The 20,050-nt window shown below is 49.4% G+C and overlaps 1 long non-coding RNA gene across 1 annotated transcript in view; it reads left to right on the forward strand.

Annotated features, from left to right (window-relative positions):
• LOC149858024 (uncharacterized) overlaps nucleotides 1–20,050 on the forward strand; it is a 132,780-nt gene that overhangs the window by 82,512 nt on the left and 30,218 nt on the right. The gene's annotated exons all lie outside the window — the stretch shown is intronic.

Consider the following 20,050-nt stretch of genomic DNA (forward strand, 5'->3'; position numbering starts at 1 on the left):
ATTGTGGATTTTTATGCTTTTGGGTTTTTTGTACTAACTGATTAGACCAGCATCTCCACAGGAGGCTCCTTGCTGGCTCTGAATTCAGGTGCTTCCAAGGCCCGGTGTAGTGACTAAATAGGTTGCTCTGTCCCATGTAGGGATGCTCAGACAGATGTGATGAGGACGGTTGGAAGTCCCTCTGTGGATGTTGCTGCTACTAGAGTTGAAAATCGAGGGTCCCTGGTTTAATTGAAGGTGTGATTTATAAACGCAGTTAAGCTTGTGCCGAGGGTCTCTGCAGATGCTCCTGCTGTGCTTTACACAAGACTTAGCGTGGTTCACCTCGAGTCTGGTTCAAACTCGGTTGGTATAACTCACTGGGCTGCACAGCTGCTGGCCCTGGAGAAGAAAGGTTGCATGTAGACGAGGCTGTTGGTAGCGGGGGTGAGGAAGAGAAGGAACAAAGGCTGAGAAGAAACGATAGGGAGAGAGATGCAGAGACAAGACGTGAAGGCATAAAGCAACTCTGTGTGTGTGAATCCTGTGCATGAAGCCATGTGAAAAATAAGACGGGAACTCATGAAAGCAGAATGCAGAGAGGAAAACCCAGGAAAAAAACATCATCCCTTCCTTCAGATACTGATGAGCCAGGCTGAGAAGAAAAGGGGCCAGTAATAGGCTACAATGCAAGGGGCAGAAGAGAAGGCAAGCAAGCAGGAGAAAAATTCATTTTAGCCCTTGGAGGCCCAGATGGAGGTCCAGATGGGGCTGTCCTGAAAGAGGCTGACTCTGGGGCAAAGCCCATCCTTGGGCCCAGGTGAAGCACTTTTGCCTCACCTGCCCAGATACGTGGGGTAAACCCACCTTAAAACATCCCGGGGTGCAAGGGCCTGGCAACCCAGGACAGGCACACCAGTGACTTGCAATAGCTGTAGTCATGCCAGCGTCACCTGCCGTGGCAATGTTCTTCTTCCAGTGTAAGAGAGGGCCTGTTTTTCAGTTTAGCTTATGTTGTCTGCAAAGGGGTTTAAGATAATCCCCCCAAAACTGCTCTTATGCTTAGTCAAGAGTGTCAATGCTGGGATTTATAGTGGTATAACTCAGTTGGTTTCGCTTGTCATCCAAAGTGTGCTGGAGAGCTCACCAAAACATGGCCAACCCCTGATGATGAGCTACCTTAACACCAAAGTAGGATGCAGTAGCCAAGGTTTGGAGATGGGGAAGGCTAAAAATCCATTGGCCAAAATGGTGAGAGCCTCACTGATTTGTCCTTTCTAGCCGACCTAGTTCTTGCAAAGTCTGTTTCCTTACAAGGAAGGATGCAGATCTTTGCCAGGCGGCAGCATGAAGAGTCCGATCGATCACATCTGCGTCAACTTGAGATTCAGGTCACCTGCCCAAGATGCAAAGGCCTAGCCAGCAGCAGATGTCAGCAGCAACCGGCCTCTTCATTGCCAAACTGAAAATAAAGCCAGGAAACATTAGCTCTAAACAGAAGTGTGGGAAGAAAATCAGTAGCATGAAACTGGAAAGGGAGAAAACAAAGGAAATCGCTGCAAGAAATTCCAGGTCAAAGTGAGGGAGCAGGTTTGAGGGTACTGCTAGTGGCCAGGAAAGGTGAGGTATGTCCTGGAAGTGAAGGGAAACGGGCAGTGGTGATGGACCTTGTGATCCAAGCGGCAACAGTCACAGCTGGAGGCCAAGAGGGATGGGGCTGCAATGGGAAGAGCTCAAGAGACGCAGCGCCTTGATGAAGATAGAAGAGCACTGGAAGGAAAATTTGGTTGCAAAGGCCAAAAAAACATTGGAAGAAACAGAAGAGGAGGACAAGAGGCCGACCCAGCAGTGAAAAGCAATACAGGAAAGATGAATGGAGATATGTTGAAGGCCAAGCATCTGAAGCTACTACTCTGGTGGGAAACCACAGAGCCATTCATCAAGTGACTGAAATCCTATGTGGAAATTAGCTGAAGATACGAAATGGGCAGAGATGAGAAAAATGTTCACAACTATGTTTCAGAGCGGAAAAACAGCCGGGCAGCGTGTTTCAAAGAAGTCCTCCACGGATCTGGCCTCGTCTCAACCCCAGGTGTTGATGAACCTGAACGACTGGGCACCAACGCAGGACCAGCCCAGATGTCAGGAGAACAAGCTGAAAGCCGGAGGCCGCGAAAGAGCAAAGCGGGGAGATACAATTAAATCGCTAGTAAAAGTGACTGGATACCATCGTCTTAAGGAAGCTGACAGAGCTGTTCAGTGAAGTCTCGTGAAAGAGAAACCACTCCTGACCAGAGAAAGCATGGCATCGCTGTCAGAAAATCCAGCGAGGACGATTTCACTGCCTGAAGCGGCTGCAGGGGGGTCATGTTGTAGGGAAAGTCTGCAACGCGAACTCACGCGGAGCAGAATAGGCAGCGGTTCCACTGTCGACGGACAGGGTGGATTCGGGCCCAGGAGGTCCTCGCCATTGAGATACTTTCATGAAGCATAAACGTGAGTCGAGTGGCAGGCTCTTCTTACCTTAGCAACATTGACTTTCTAAAGGTGTTTGACAACCCGCACAGGCACGCATCATGGGACGTCCTTCAGTCCTGCACAATCCTCGCCCAACCAGCCAAGCCTGGACAGAGGTGCAAAGGATCTCTGCAAGGATGAGCATCCAGACGGCGGGGTGATTCAAGGCAGACGCTAGCAGGAGGTGGGGCTGTGTTCTCCCCCTATTTCTGCTCTTCGTAGCTGAAGACAGGGCGCTGGAGAAGTGTATAGGCAATACAAATGCAGGCATAGCGTAGCAAATGACTGGAAGACCTAGGCTTTGCTGATTTTTATTTTTTGCATTGAGCAACTGATTGATATGTCTGGATAGCAGAGAACTTGGTCAAAATACCAGTCCAAGGAGGGCCCAAAACACCCCTGTTTGAAACCAAGGGCCGAGCAGTAATGTCACAGTAGAAAACAGCGAGCATCAAGAAGGCAGAACCACTCGCCTACTGCGATGACACCAAACTGGCCAACAAACTTCAAGGAGGAACTGTCATTAGAGGTAAAGTATCCAGACCTTTCACTAAGCGTATACAGCTCCATGACAAAACTCAAATGTAATCTTGAGGCTTATGCATGATTGGGTGTACCAAAGTGTCGAGTGGGATACCTGGGTGCTTCTGAAAACGGGACAATTGGATGGAAAAATATGGAGAAATGGCCGACCCACGGCTCAAACCCACCGGAGCTGGACGGGAGCGCTGGCCACGCGCGAGACATCTGACCTGGATGCCAGCAGGCAAACTCCCATGTGAAAGCATTCGGTGGGAACTGAACGGTGCGAGGAAATGAAGTAGCCCACAAGAAACTCTACAAATGACCCTTAGCGGGAAGGCAATTCCTACAGTCCTATTTCTGTTGCTCATCTCCTGCTGACTGGCATTCATTGCAATACCCACCTTGGCCGTACCACGTAGGATCGGGACGCGCTGCAACCCTGGAGTGATCCCTTCTCCTGTCCTCATGCTGCGGGTCAATGGAGGGGGTCCTTCCAGCAGCATCGCAGCCAGGCTAACACCAGTTTTGTTCCAGTTTGTCCTGACAGCTGCCAGACAGCAGCTAATTGTGGGTCACTAAATGCCATTCCTCCGGCTCTGCTGGACATGGAGCATTAGGGCCCCTGGTTTGCCGTGCCCTCAGGGGCATGACTCAGAGAGATGGGAACTTGTCTCGACTGCTGCTTGCTCTAGTCCATTCTGGTGCCAATATTTTCCTTCCTGCAGACCACCCCCCTTGCCCCCAGGGGTTCTCCCTGAGACCTGAGCCTTTCGTGGGATGACTTGGGCTATTTGGATGCAGCCTTAGCTGTCATCGATGCACCTGCCAGGAATGTCAGAGTCGTGGGCATGAACATGGATTAGGAGAGAAGGGGAGAAATAGATGCACCAAGATGGTTTGGATGGACTTCAGCTCCCCTGGGGTCAGGATGCCTTGGAAGTGAGGAGGAGATTGTTTCCCTGGCTTAAACATACCTGTTAAACTGATCGGAAATCAATATTGGGGATGGGTGGGGGTGGCAGAGAGGAACCTGTACATGTGGTGGGCATCACCCGGTTGACAGATGCAGATGATGTTTCATTACATCTTTTTTCACATTGTAAACTTGACATTATTGAAAAGAAAAGAAGGGCAATGTTTGCTGTGTTTGACAGGTACGCGGGGATTTTTGCTCTGCTCCGTCAGCATAAGAGCGAAGAATTCACCTGTTTTTTGTTGGGTTTTTTTGGCTAGCTTTCTCATAGTCAAGATACTATGAGCAAGAACAAGGAGCAGTGATCTCAAGTTGCAGCAAGGAAAGGTGAGTTTGGGTATTAGGAGAAACTTCCTCAGCAGGCGGGCGGTGAAGCACTGGAACAGGTTACCCTGAGGTGGTGGGAGGTTTTGGAGGTTTTGAAGACCCAGCTAGACAAAGCCTTGGCTGGGATGATGTAGTTGGGGCCGGTCCTGCTTGGAGCAGGGGGTTGGATTAGAGGTGACCTCCTGAGCTCCCTTCAGCCCTCATTTTCTGTGATTCTGCTGTGTCAGCCTTCTTGTGGTGGTTTGGGGCAGGCTAGTGGTGAGTTTTTGCTAAGCTTCGATTACAGCTAGTTGCATTTAGGAAAGTCTCTTAGTGTTCATTCATTTTGCCCCCATATGTTGTCCCTATATATGCACACAAGTTTCCAATGCGACCCTCTAGAACAGTGGTTCTCAAACTTTTTAAAATGCCAGTTTTTGCTTTCATATTTCAGGTGTCAAAAAACCCCTGCATTTTTTCTGTTGCAAAGACCTCAGAAAGGCCTAACAGATCTGAATATTTTTAACACTGTGGATTCCTACTTGAAATCTCTGGGTTTGTCTTATGAATTATGTTTGCATGCCTAGTAGTGCTAACATTGCTTGGCACCCCGTGGCAGCCCTGAAAGCATCTCGGGGCACCCTGGCTGAGAATCGTGGCTCTAGAAGAATGCAGAGCCTAAAGAGGAAGGGATTTGAAAAGGGTCCCTCAATAATAAGGAAATAACAGTTGATTTCTGGAGGGGGGTAGTGATTTTTTTCCTGTAGCTTGCATGTGTGGTGGAGTAGATCTGTTGCTGGAAAATGCCAGTTTTGGCTGTAGCACTTGGGGTTTTGCTAGCAAAAACCAAAATGACATCAGAATTCTGCGCTATCCATGTGGATTATTGAACACGTTTCCTTTTCCTTGGGCATTTAAGGAGAAGGTGGGAAAAGGAAGAGCAGCAGCAAGCGGTGTTAGTCAAGTCACTAGGACGTTTTGCTGATTCGAGCGAGAGCTACACTTTCCAATCCAGCCAACGGTTATTAGCGTTGCAGTTGTGTAGACTTACCCAAATCATGGAGCTCATCGACAGGTGACCAAGTGAACCTGATGCCGCTGACTCTTGGATGAATTGTATCCAGAATTTGGAAAGCATCAGGCAATAGATTAGATTTAAAGATTTCTCTCCTGATTGTATAAGCATAACAGCTAGTATTTTGGGTGCCCAACACAACGTGGCTTTAAGAGAGCTGGGTTTCCCTCACTACCTTGCTGGAGTGCGTTCAACATCTTTCCTTCGAAAATCAGGCTCCTTTTCAGGCTGGGTGCCCAAAGCTGCTAATCTCTTTGTATATGTTCCTGTCCTGTTTCATAATGGGGGAGGGAGTGTTAAAATGGAGTTAGCAAGGTTAGGAATAGAGTAAAGGCTTTTATTGTTCGTAGGATGTAGCTGTGTTTTTGCAGAAAGCCTTGTCTGCTTGAAGGTAGACTGCTTGGCCACCATGGTGACTGGCTGTTGGAGTAGATTCATTAACTATGAGTTTTTGGCCATCATTGCAAATGGAAGGCCTCTCTCAGTTTGGCCAAGAGAGGTGCAGTCCCTCCAGCTCTCAGGAGCGTCTTGGGATGATGCAAAGCTAGGGTTAATGTGCGGACATGTGGAAGGGGTACATGTCCCTTTGTGAGTGCTCAGAGCAAAGCTCCATCCAACCCTAGCGGCCCACAGGGCTGGGATGATTTAGGCACACTGGTTATAGTGCCAGGGCCAGCATTGCGACTTACTGATGTGGACTCCCCAGCTGTAACAGTTGACATCTCAAAAGCTCTCTCACCCTGCCCCAGCTTAGGAGAGCACTGCTCACCCTCCAAAACCAAATGCTTCTTAGCTATGCACCTTAAGAAGGCAATAGGATAATCGTGGGCAAGGGGATCCAGGTCCCACGGTGTCTCTGCTTATGCATCCTGCCGTTTCGTTGCTTCACTAAGAACGGACCGTGGAAAGGATCTGGGGCTTCGGTTTTTGTCTGGAGCTGATTTCAGTCTCTGCTCCTTTGCACTTGTGTTCGTATCCTCCATCGTCACCCGGCCAGCAACACGTGCAAAGGCGCATGTGTCCGGTGCAGCCAGGGAAGAACAAACGCATTTGTTACCCCACCAAGAAGCTAAAATGAATTGCTCAGCTTTTAAAATATGGAGATTTCTTTTCCAAACATTTTATATGGGGAAAGAACATTGCTCACCAGTCCCCAAAAGTCTCTTTTATCTGCCTGTTTCTTGAGTGGCCGAAGTGTCAGGATTTTACAAGAGTTGCTTATCCTTAAATGAGTGCATTTATGCTGACAGCTTCAGATGCAGTGGGAACTCGAGCAACCTTTCACCAACGTGTGTTGCTTGCTGGATGGTTTCTGAAGACCAAACCATAAAAAGCATCTTCAGTAATTTAATGAGCAATAAAGAAGTCTCTCTCTGTATCTATATCTATGTAATATGAAAAGCATAATGAGATACAATGATAGATTTTAGCACCCTAAATTATTACCAGAAGCACTTAGCCGAAGCAGGGGGCTGTGCCAGGCAGAGGGATAGTTCTTTGTTGTTCTATAATTCAAAACATTTTAAAAATAAAATCAAGGTGGGGGCAGAGGCTGAAGGAGACACTCTTTAGACATCAAACTCGGTCTCCCTCAGGATGCCCTCTGATACTCAAGTAAAGCAAACAGTGCGAGCGCCAGGTGTTGACTTGCTCGTCTCTTTGATCCTTCTGTCATCTTTTGGAAGGGGGCTGTAATTCACTTTATTTCAGCAATTTTTTATCCAGAGGAGGAACATCCACTTTCATGCTGTTATGGTGTTAAAGGTAAGTCGGCAAGTGTTGCTTCCCCCCTCCCCCCAAAAAAATCGCCATGGGAAGATGCATATTCTCAAGCACAGAAATGTTGTATTATCAGCCAGAGCAAACGTTGTGTGTGCGTGTACAACTTGCAGAGTGATGCGCATAAACATGCCCCCTCTCTCCAGCCCTTGTGCTTTTGACAATGCAACTTATGAAATAAGTGAGAGTGACAGTATTGTACCAGCCAACTTCTTTATTAACACAAGTTCTCTATTAAGGCCATCATCTCTAAGAATATGGGCGGATTAATTATAAATGCTCACGCAGTAACACAGTGCTAATTGTTTACACTAAGCCACATTTGCTTATGTAAATGTTCTTAATTGGAAAATTCTTTACTGTATAATTGTAATAGAGAATTAAAGACGGGATGAAATGTGGAGGACATGCGAGGCAATCATCTCTTAATTATACTCTAATATGATCAAGAGGATGACCTAATCTGTTTACATAAATGTTTATAATTAACTTAGTGGATAGGTATAAATGAGCTCGAAACATATGGGCCATAATTCTCTGTCGAGGGCTCCGGTCCTACGAGCCAGTCTTCTCGTGTGAGTCATCCCAATAACTCTGTGGGAGTGAGGGATGTCGGGGCCAAGTTTCAAATCCAGAGGCTCTCGGCCTGCTCCCAAACTGTTGGCAACATCTGCCTGAAGTCCACGGGAGCTGGGGACGCTCCACACCTCGCTGAGCCAAGCCTCGCTTGCAAGGTGTGCGCCTATTCATTCCAAGGGGCGTTAGGCCTGGCTCCCGGCCACCTGCACAGCTACATTTAATTACGTGCGTAGCATTTGCTGCTGATAACTATACAACCGCATGCAAATGTTAGCACCCCGGGAAACTCTTTGAGCAGTTACCCGGAGCAGGGCCTGCGAACATCTCTGCAGCGAACGAGCATCTTCCTTGCGTGTGGCACGAAGGAGACGTGCCTCCCAAACCGTTTGTTTTGCTCGGTGGCCTTAACGAGCAAAAATGACGGTGGAAAGTCGCTCAGCTAGTTGCTGTCTGCGTGAAAGGCGAATCATTTGTCTTCGTTTCCCAGAGTTGCCTGCTTTTCGAATGCTGTGCACCTCACGGAGCTCAAGGGTGGCGTCCAAGGGGCTCCCAGGACAGAGCTGCGTGGGGCTGTTGCTTCCTCCAGCGTGGTTCTTGCACGGAGAATTTGGGACAAATGCAAGGCAGCTGCAGCACTCGGAGACCATTCATTGAGGGGCAACTGCAGCAGGAATCGGCTTGTTTCTGGCTCTTGGGCCAGAACGGTAGCAGCCGTTGCATGGGCAGCCGTGGTAGTAGCTCCCAACAGCAAGGGTGGGAGGTGGGGGGGGGTGGCAAAATCCTACTGGGGAAAGAGCAGAGGCCCTGCATTATTAGGGGGATCTTTGACTTCCATAAGCATGTGTATTTTTAATTTTTTTTTTTATTTTAATTTTTTATTCTTTTGCCACCTCACCTGGAGGAGCCCAGCAGTGGATCTGATCTCCCTCGGGCCTCGCTTAGTGGCTGGCGTAAGGTTGTTTGCCCCCGGGGAAATTCAGCTCCCTGGGCCTACGGGCCCTCTCCTCCACCCCGTCCCCCGCGATGACCGGCTCTCCCTGCCCCCGTGGGAAAGGGTGCGCCTTCTCCCCACCTGACCGTCTCTCCCTTTCCTAGCTGCTGCAAGGAGCGCCCTGGCCGAACTGGCCGCCTCCGTCCCGTTGCTGGCTGACCTACGTGGGTCTCCTCTTGCCCTGGGAGCACGGACATCCCTTTGTCCCGACGTGATGCATTGGGCCAGTGGCGGGCTGGGCAAGACTCTCCCGGAGGCGATATTGTCTCCAGGCGCTCCAAAATTGCGTGCACGTACATGAACCCAGGGCCGCAATACCTGATGACCAGGTCGTCGGAGGGGAGTTAGTCTGTGCAGCGGCCCCGTGTGCAGGTGCGGGTCCAGCGTGCATGCCGGCGTGTTGATACGTGGTTCAGAAGAGCACGCATGCGATTAGATATTCAACAGGCATTGTTAGGTGTGCATGGTGGAACAATGCAGTTCACTTCAAAGTGCTCCCCCTTGTCGCTCAGCCTGGACCCATGTTGCTGTAGCCTTTTTTTCGCTGGAGATTAGATACATGGGTAGATAGATTAGATGGAAGATGAAAGTGCACAGTACATGCTGCTTTCCACACATGCGTCCCTCTCCCCCCTCCAGCCCCCTTTGTACTCACTGCCACAAACTTCATCCAGGAGCAGCCCGGGCTCTGTGCCCGTATTATTCTCACCGTCTTCCTGACAGGCGTAGTAATATACAGAGCTATCTCAAGCTGGGACCGTTTGAATGAAGGAGATTTAAAAAAAAAAAAATATTAAGAGTGAGATTTCAAATGTCTCGCCAAAGAACAATGCAACAAACTGCGTCATCGGGCGATGCATGAGACATGGGGGGAACTGAAAATTAATCCAAGAGGAGGGGTGGCTGGCAGGTGTTTCAGCATGGAAAAACCTGAACTGGACCATTCTGCTGGATAATAGTTACTGGAAGGGGGTCTGTCTGCTTGGGGATTTTTGCCGCCACTGCTCAAAATGGGTAGATGCCACAGTTCTCGTTGCACGAGAAACGTCATTATCGTTCAGCGTCCGAGGTCCAGTGAAAATATTTTTTTCCGATGGAAAACTCTGTGAATGCAGAGGATAAGCCACCAGAGCCCGTTTCAAGTAGCCTCATTTGTATCGACCATTATTGTACTCTTGGGGCAGTTGTGGCCGGCGCTGGATCTAAGCTCTCATCAGAATTGCCTTCGCTTAGAAGCGAGAATAATTTGCAAGTGCCGCGGGAGCAGGAGCGGGGAGTTTGTTTGGGTGTTTTTAGCCTGTTTGACTCCCAGTATTGCTCGTGTCTCCGGTTCCTGGTGGGGGAAAGGGGGGTCTAGTCTTGATGTCATAAAACGGTTTGACAAGCCAAGCGTCCTAAAGCAAATACTTGTGAAATATTAGTTCAGTCAGGTATCAGAGAGGAGTTTCTAAGCCCTTCCCTGATGTACTGGAGTGTTTGAATGTGTTAATGCAAGCAGCCTGCAACTAAGAGGCTTGTGCTGCTCAAACAGATGTATTATTTTTGAAGGGTGTTTCTTTGAGCGTTACGCCTTTCTCATGCTACATGCTGTTTGCATTCTTTTGTCTTACAAGCCTTTTAAATTTTCTCCAGGACACTTCAAGTTTTTTTTTCCCCCCCCCACTCTTTCTATCATACCTCAGTAAAAAATAGTAAACTAAGAGGCGATGAAGGGCTGAATGATAATTTGAAACTTCCTGGGAGATGATAGCTGCTGCTTTTTTCTTTTTTTAAAGGAAAACAACGTATTGAAGGGAACGCGAAGCAAAAACACATGTTCCAGAATGTATGCATATTTTTCACAGTTATTTTTTGACATAAAATATATCAACCCTGCATTTGATTATTTTCAAAGGGCTTAGAGGAAATTCAGTAATTCCTGGTTTTGAAACTCCTGTACAATCCAATTCATGCTTGTTTGTTTCTTATTAGAAAAAAGTTGCGCTCTAACCAGTTGTGATGCTCCGCTGTCTCATGGATGGTGCCCCTAATTACTGGGGCTGTAGCAACTAGTTAGTTCAGATTAGCTTTTAAAACGTCAGCAGCTCTCCTTTTTAAATGAATGCAGGACGGTGGCAGCACGGTTTGTTCCTACGGCAGTATTTCACCCGCAGAGGCTTGGGGCCAAACCCAGGACTGGTACAAATGGGTACAATTGCCTGAAGCCCATGGAGTCGGTGGAATTTCCCTCCTGACTGATGGGCTGTTTGTCGCTGGGATTTGAGGGGCTCGAGCTCTGTCAGCGCTCTTGTCTCAGGGGTGTCCCTTCTTCCATTAATAAAAATCAATTAATAGCAGCCTTCATTTAATAGCAGCCTTCACCTCCCTGCCGGGGGGCTGCAAAGAGGACGGAGCTGGGCTGGTCTCAGTGGGGGCAGATGGCAGGACAAGGAGCAATGGGCTCAAGCTGCAGCAAGGGAAGTTGAGGTTGGATATTAGGAAGGATTTTCTCACGAGGAGGGTAGTAAAACACGCAGAGAGGTGGTGGAGCCTCCATCCATGGAGGTATTTAAGACCCGGGTAGACAAAGCCTTGCCTGGGATGATGTAGTCGGGGCTGGTCCTGCTTGGAGCAGGGGGGTGGACTAGATGGGACCTCCTGAGCTCCCCTCCAGCCCTCGTTTTCTATGAGTCTATGAATTGCTCCATCTCTTATCGTTGGCTCTAATGATGGATGGTCAGGAAAGCCCACTGCTCTGTGTAAGATTTTCACTCCATCCATTTGGCCAGCGGACCCAACGACCAACAGGCACACCTCCGCACTGGCTAAATGAAAATAGGCCTCGTGGAAAACTCACGGGGATTTTGAAACCTGCTCCTGCAGGGATTCCCAAGTCACCTGGCACCGGTTTGAAAGACTCCCTGCCGTCTCTTCTAGCAGGGGGCTAACCCAAGGCAGAGTTGCCGCTTTCTGCCTTGTGGCTTCTGTGACCGGTTTGTGTTGCAGCTTCAGCCTTGTTTAGCCCAGTGCCTGGTGCTGCACTATGTCTGCATTTCTAGCAGGCTGTCGGCTAGAAACACGCTGCAGTAAATGCCCCTCGCTGTACATAAACGGAGAAGAGAGTTATTCTTTCTGATGCAAGAGAGGAGGAAGGGGGGAGACAAATAAAGCCCCCTTTGTTCTGATCAATGAAAAAGATCCCTTCACCACATTTAATTCTGGACATGCTGTTTTAAGAGTCTGTTGCCACCTCTTACGACTTTGTTGATGTTTCCAGCAAAGCCCCAGCTCCCAGAGTCAAGGGATTACATGAGCACCTCAGCTTTGATATAAAAATAATAATAATAAAAACTCTAACCTTTATGGTAGTGAAGCACTGTTTGAAAAGGGAAACAACCTATCCTGGAGCCTCTGAGGCCAAAACCAAAGAAAAAAGGACTTCAAAGTTTATTCTTTGTGCAAAACCCATGAAGGTTTGCTTTAAATTTTAGGATTTTGGGAGCCTGACTCATGCATTTTGAACACTCGGGTTTGACAATATTAAGATGCAACTCCCCATCCTCCTCCTGGTTAGAGCTGAGAACCACTTTGGACAGAGCACTGCATAAAGCAGCTGAAGAAAACTGCTGGGTATAAAGAAGCTGTTTCATTAAATTTTGCAAAATTGGCGTTTAATTTAGCTTTTATCCAGTATGGGATGGGACAACCCAGTTGTAGCAAATCGGGACTGAGCAAAGCCAGAAGACAGTTAGGGAAAGACTGCTTGCTGAATGCCTGCGCCGTAACTGCTGCAACGAAGGTTGACTTTTGTAAGCACTAAACAAGCTCTCCAGAGTTAAAACGCACATACATGCACAGACACGCATGCACATGTGGAAATACTTATAGTTTGGGATGCATCCATCTCTTCAGGGGTAGTGTTGTAGTGTACAGCTCGTTGGTTCAGCCAAGACCCAGTACTTGTGGACACCTACTGTTTCGACATCTCTGTGCTCTGATCGGGGGCAGGTTGGCTTTGTGGTTGGTGCCTCTCTGCAGAGTACCACTTGGAGGAATCCTGTATCTGGAAATGAGAGCTCCTTGCTGCGGTTCCCTGTGGGATGGCGCAGCGTTTGGGGACGTTGGGAGAGCCAGCCGACATCTACAGTAGGGGATGTACTGGTGCCGTGGAAGTCCATGGGGCCAGGATTTCCTTCCATGTATGCATCCAGCTCAACAACATCTCTGTTGAATTCTATATGGAGGGAGACTTTGTGCTAAGTTGGTTAATACTCCAGAGCCAAGAACAGTAGGAAAGTAGATCTGCCTAGCAGTAGTAGCCAGCTAGCAGCAGGCCCAGGGATACTCCTGTACTTCGTGATTCTCAGAAACCCTGAGACTGAAATGGTTTGCTTCATGCACGAGCGGGAAAGCAGGTAGCTTGGGCCTGTTTCCCATTCCTAGGAGAGGGGGTCTGGGGAAACTTGGCTCCAGCCAAATAAAGCACAACAGCAGGAGGCTTTTCTTGGTACCCAGCCTAAGCGTACCTTGCTCTGACTTTTTCCTGTTGCTCTCCCTGGCCTCAACTTTGGCCACCCTATTGGTTGAACGTACTTGTGGATGGTTACTATTCACTGCAGCACTGACCCAACCCACCAGACATAGGGGGTTCCTTGCATTGAGAAACAAAACGTGGAAACAGCGTTGCTCTGTGGAGCGGTCTGTCCTAGGCCTGTCTGACAGGTGAGAAACGAAGAAGGCTGCAACAGTCGGGGGGGCTAAGCCTTTCCCTAGCACAGTGCATGTATCTCTCCAACACAAGATAACTCTCACCCACGGAGACTCGTTAGGCCGGTTTACTCCAGATGAGTCTTTGCCGAGTTAATTCGCACTGCCATGGGGCCCTGTTTTGTCTTGGGGGGAAGCCACTAAGTGAAAAAATAGCAACTATTCAGCCTTCCAACTGCGTTGATGCATGTCTGTCTCATTGGTCGTGAGGCTTTGCATTGTTAAACTGGAATTTGATGGGGTGTGAATGAAGAGTGCCCCAAAAGACAAAATGGAGCATGTTCCTCCCTGTGCTAACACCCCTGATGTGCAAACAGCAATCCCTGCTACGCAGTGCTCGGCTAACCTCCTCTCGAGCAGCTCTTCTGTGTGGCTCCGTCTGTCCATTTTGGTCCGGACTCTCTCAGGTGTTACTCTGCAGGGGATGGGCAACTTTTCCATCTCTGCCGAAGCAGCGGCTTGGGTTCCAAACCCTTCTGCATTTGCACGGAGCAAATGGCGGTGGGGATTGACTCTTGAAACCGGTAGATGCCCTTCAGTCCCCAGATCCACCTACGGGGCTGTGTCCATGCCCCAGGCTTCTCCAGGTCTCACAGCAGGATGGGGGAGCTGCTCCCCCCACCTACCCCTCTGTTACTATGCTGAGAGGCGAGGGGAGAGGGGGTGTCTCAGGCCTCAACCCTGCTTTGGTGGGGCTACTGTATCTCTTGCCACTCTTCCCAAGCGGAGCTACGATTCCTCTGGCCATTGTTTGGCACGGGGAGACGGATGCATCCCCTGCACTTCCCAGGGGGAGTTGTTTTGCCTGGCCCTACAATATACCCTCTCCCCAGCACAGTTTTCATCCCTCGGGACGGAGCGGGGAGGATGCCTGGAGAGTGCTTTATCCCCATGTCTTCCCTTTGCTCCCTATGGATCCAGACCCTTGGATCCACCTTCCACTTTGTGGAGGGCGTCTGCGGGAGAACGGCGCTGCAAGAGGGGGTCCCAGCTTAGCACAGCTGCAAGCAGATGATGCACTGCAGATGATTAAGCAGACAATAAATCGTAACCAAACTCGCTCCAGAAGCCTCCCTCACCCCCCCCCAGCTCGGGGGATAGGGTGCACCCCCCTTGGGGAAGCGCTAACCCATTAAGGAAGAGGCGCTTACTGGGTTTAACTGGAACCATACGTCCCTCTGTCTCCCACTCCCCTGCTCTGTGCCTTCATCCCTGGCAGGGAGAGACCCCCCCCTTCCTTCTCATGTGGCTTTACGATAGCAAAAGGGTCCCCAGATAACTATTTCCTATAAACAAACCATGCGGCTTTAATGGAATTACCTCAGCCCTGCTAGTAAATAATTTATAGGAGGCAGTAAATAAAATATGTTTCTGTGCCTTTTTTTTCCCACCTCCTCCTCCCCAAAAAGACTTGTCAAGCGGCAAACACCCCCCAGAGGGACATTAACCCAGAAGACCGGCCCCGCGGGAGAGCCCCAACTGTGCAAGGGGACCTGGTGCAAAGAAAAAACAAAAACAAAAAAAAAAAAAGTGGGGGGAAATAAAAAAAAAGCACAGTCCTTGTTTTCTTTTCTCGTCTGAAGGGGATGGGGAGGCTCGTGGTGGCTAGCAGCGCGAGGGGCTGGGAGATGGGTTGTGTGCGTCTGGCTCGCCGGCTTTGGGCATCGGTGTTTGCGTCTGCTCTCGGGTAGCGCAAACCCGCTGGTTGCGGGGACTCCTCGCATTGTTTCAAGGTTACTGCCTGATAGCCTTGACCGTGAAACCCGAGTCCCCCAACACTTGACCTAAATTTCGCAGGGCATCCGTTTCCATCGAGTAATTGTCACCATGCTTCATTTGAAACTCGATACCCTGTCACTAATAGTATTAACAGGAGCTGCGGGCTTCACGCAGCAAACAAAATCTCCGTGCTGCAGAAACAAATGGAAACCAGGAATGTGTACGGGGCGCAGGGGGGTGGGAATCGGATGCAAAAGCAGCGCCCAGTCGGTTTGCTCCAGGAGGGCAGTTTTGCGCGCTCGCGGCAAAAACAGCTACAGCAACGTTGGGGAAATCTGCGCCGCACAGACCTCTTCCGGGGGTTTGTTTGCAACTTTTCTCCTCTGTGCGCCGGTTGGCTTTTTAAAGCCTCTTCTACTTTTCACTAATGCGCTCAATCATTGTCTGAAACCTGGTGTTTAATTAAGGTGACTTTTGTTAGATCATTACAGAGAATCAGGAAACCATTCCAAATAGATATCATTATAAAACAATCTGTTCCAACACCTGCACATAGTCCCTTTTTGCTTTTCATCTGTGGCACTCGACTCATTTTATTTTCTTTCCCCCTTGCCCCCCCCACCGGCCCGAAGTTTTAATATGCGAGAAGAGATATATTTCACGAAGGCGTGGTGTCCCTTCTGTAGCTGCATCTGTTCCATTGTATTAGGAAAAGTAAGACATTTTGATACTAATTGCAAATAAATTGTGATGTGTTCACACTGTAATTCATTTAATGAAGTTCACATGAAACTCCTGAAATTGGTCAAGTAAAAGGCACCCTGGCGAGGCCATTGTGGGAGGGAAAGAGGCGAGTGCCTCACAGAGGTAATGCGGAGCAGGGGCGGGGGGCGAGGGACAGATGTTGTCTAGGAAGCCGCCATTGTGACTGGGACACAAAGAAGGCCGAACCGTGCTGCCCCCCCGCCCCGAAAAATGAAAAGGAGGAAAACGTCGGGATGCTACTAGGAAGCCTCCACAACCCTGGGTGAACGGGCCAGCGTTTCAGAGCGGCAGTCGGTGGGTTTTAGGCTGAGATTGGCACGTGTATCCTGCATGCAAGGAGCCCTCACGTTTTGAAGGGGGGGAGAAACCCCTCCCCATGGATGACCTTTTCAAAGTGCCAGCAAACCTCTCTGCCCCAAAGCCCCTTGCCTCGAATGCAGCAGTTTTGGAGCGCTCCCAAGCAAATCCTCTAACAGGCCGAGCCCGTTAGCAAGCACCGCTTGTGTCGGCCACGTCGACTTTACGTGGGGGGCGCTCGATTTTTCTCATGTCTCAGGAGGAAGCTTCCCAGCGGTCTGCGGACAGTCCTGGTGGAAGTTTGAAAATGTGTTGAGCCAGGCCTTTGCTTTGTCAGCCGTCGGGACACATTGGTTCATTTAGCATCCAGCCTGTAGGATGGGCTGATGGCATGTGCCAGCCCTTTGGAAGCACTAGAAAGCAGCATCGTGTCTTACTGTAATACTAGATACCTCTTTTGTTTGCTTCCACTCGATGTTTGTGGCAGATTATAACCAGTCCTTTAGCGATCAGATGGCAATTCAGCACTGCTAGCTGGCGGGGGAACGTTTCTCAGGCCGCCTGGATCCAGACAAAACGACCAGACTTGCAGGGAAACCTATGTCAGGAGACCCAAGCCATTGCCTGCACCCTCCAGCAGTCCAGTCCAGAGGTGGACTTCAGGGTCTGATCTCTGCAGCCATTGCAAAGGATGGAGAAAATAGATCCAGTTTGTAAGAAGAATAAGTGCTGGGGTATACAGCAGGGTTCTTTTTTTCCCATCAGTGGTAATTGTCTTATCAGGAAACTCATGCCGAGCTCTGGTTGCTGTATGCTGCACCCAGTGAGCTGGAAGCCAACCCCCCACCCAGGTTAAGCCTGCTTATTTGCTCTCACTCCTCTTGTTCAAATACTCAGCTCCTCCCAGCTCCAGCACTGTCTCTAATGAACTTTCACTGATTGCCCCTTCCGGAAAAGAAAGTGACAGCTAATCTGGGGATACAATAAAACCTAATTGCCCTGGTTTGGCAGGGAAATGTTCATTAAGAAACGTGGACATCCACTTCTTCCTTTTAGCTAGATCACACTTGCATTTCTTCACTCTGCAGGGATAAAGCTGACAGAAGCTACCGAAATCCCCCAGTTTGATGTCCAACCCAGCCTGGGCATTTCTCGAGGAGAATATCTTATTTTGCATTGTGGTGCTGCGTGTAGCTTAGCCGAGTCATTTTAGATTTGTTGTGCAGTGTTCGGATTTACCTATTAATCGAGTTTTAGACATGGAAATGAAGGCGACAACAGGCATTTTGGCAGGAAAAGCAGTTATGAAAGACCTGGCTCAGATTGTCCCATATTATTGGTTTTGTTCCTTTGTGCGTTAAGGCACCATAGTAATAAGTTTTAGAAATACAAAACAAACGGGAGTCAGGCCAAGGAAGGGAAATGTTTATTAAGTCTTGAACGTGGTGCAGTTAGGGCCTGGGCGTCTTGAACCCTTTACATTTCTATCAGACCAAATCAAGCTCAAATACGTAAAAAAAAGGGGAAGCTATTACATTGCAGCTTTGGCGAGGGAATTCCTCCGCTTGTGGTTCATGCTGTATTTTGAATTCTTGGCTCTTTCTGGACCTGTTCCTGCACTACTGCAGCCCACGGGAGCTTTGCTCTTGGTTTCAGGGGGCTCGGGGTCAGACCCACAGTCTGCTTTGTGGCTGTCCCCGCACAGCCATTTCAGAGCCCTCTATTGATACCGGATGGTGAAATAGTCTCTCATGCTCTAAGATTAGAGCAATCCCCACTCTCCACTGAACCCTCATCTTAAATGACCCCCCAAAAACACAGTCTTGGTTTGTAATTGCCCCCGTTAAAGCGGCTGAACATTAATGAGAGCCAGGAGCGACTTGATCTGCCCCCCGTAGAAAACAAGCCTCTATTTTTGCCACGTTAAAGTGATGGAAACTTTTTTTTGTATTATTATTATTTAAAAAAAAAAAAAGGGGCTCAGAAAGAGAACCTGTTGTTCAGTCGTTCTGGGAAATACATATAAGACACTTTCAGGTTGACTGATCCTTCACAGAGTTCATTTAAAAAATGTCATACAAGATTTAATGCAAACCACTTGAAAAGCCTCCAATGGTGAGAAGCCTGTGGTGGGTGAACTTTGGAAACGAGCTGCCGAGCACTGTTGGGGTTGTCGTTGCGAAGGGAGGGGACTAGCCCTGCACGTTTAAAAGGATGGGGTGGGCAGTGGTCTCGCCATTGCACCCGCAGCACCTCTGTCGGATTGCACCGGGGCACGGGCATGCTCGCGGCGAGGCGGGCACGCTCGGAGCGAGCCAGGAGGCCCCTTGCACAGCCCTGGAGGCCGCGAGCCCCCGAACCTGGCTGGGTGCGCTTCTGTGGCTGGGTTTCCCATTCCCCGCGCAGGGCGACCGTGGGGGCTTTCTCTCTGCTGCCATCCGCCCTCACCCCCCGGCTGGCAGAAGCTGCGCTCGGGGCCCAGACAGCCCTGAAATCCATCCTAGCCGCGGGAACCAGCTTTCCCTCGCTGCCTGGCCCCCACGCTCCCGCCCTTTTCTTTCTTTCTTTTTTTTATTAGGTTTGGAGGTTTTTATCCATCCCAGTTGTCCCCGTGCTTTCCCAGGCTTGTGACAACAGGAGCTGGGCTTAAACAACTGCCCGGGAGACTCCATCCCGGAGGCCCCGTGCGACGGCCCGGGGAGCAGCCGCTTTCCAGGCGCCCGTACTGCCCCAGCCGCGGGGTGGAGACGGGGATCTGCACCTCCTGGGGCGGAGGGGGCCCAGACTGGAGCCGGCGAGCTGGGGCTGGGGGTCTCGGGGGGGGCGGGCGGGCGGCGGCCTGAGAAGCAGTCAGTCGCCCGCTGGCATGTGAGAGTGAGATTTTTTGGGAGCTGGGAGCTGGAGATTTACGATGCAGGAGGACAGAGCGTGAAAGCAGTATATCATCATCAGGTTGGGCTGAAAGAAAGAAAACATATCTTCAACAAAAAGCAGGGCTTTGCAATTCAGCTGCGTTGTTAGGACAACGCAAACTATCCTTGAAATGATTAGTTCCACTTCAAAGGCATTTACATTCAACAGGGGCAAAGGCAGCCTCTTTTTATGTCTCCAAAAAGGGGGATTTCGCACTAAGGAGAGTCATATGTTTGCTCCTTCTATTTATTTTTCCTCATTCAGGGAGCACTTGTATAAAATAAACAGAAAGATCCACACTCCAGCCCCATCAGGAGCCTGTTTAAAGGCAGGCCGGGCGGGGGAGTCAGGTGGAAAGGCTCTGACATGCAGCCATTTTACAAGAGGGAAATGTTGGGACTTGTTCCCCCTTTTTTTTCTTCTTCTTTTTTTATTGGGGAGTAAAAAGGCAACACTTCAAAAAAAAAAAAAAAAAAAAAGAAGAAGAAGAAAAAACTCCCAAAAAAACTGACCTCAGCAGCCGTCTCTCCTGGGACATCTGTTATGAACTCAAGGAAGCGTGACATACGTTTGGTTAGATCACAAAGGCCGAGAATATCTGGCCACCGTTTGGGAAAGATTTTAAAATGCTCCCCTCCATCCTTTAACACCACCCGCCAGCCCCACGCACGATATAGGGTAAGATGTCATCCCCCCAGCTAGGCTGCGTGTGGCTTGGTGGCCCCTTATCTAGTGCTTTCAAACTGGGAAAGTAATATGTATGTGTTTTCAAATGAAGAGGCCTAAAAAAATCCCTTGGCACTAGGGTTAATGTCAGGGTTAGTTCTCTCAAGCATCAGGCCTATTCTGCTCCAGGATACCCTGAAAAGTACAGTCAAGATACCCC

Source organism: Crocodylus siamensis, chromosome 8 (assembly GCF_052110815.1).
Source record: "Crocodylus siamensis isolate JL-2025a chromosome 8, ASM5211081v1, whole genome shotgun sequence".
In the NCBI taxonomy this organism is placed as follows: Eukaryota; Metazoa; Chordata; order Crocodylia; family Crocodylidae; genus Crocodylus; species Crocodylus siamensis.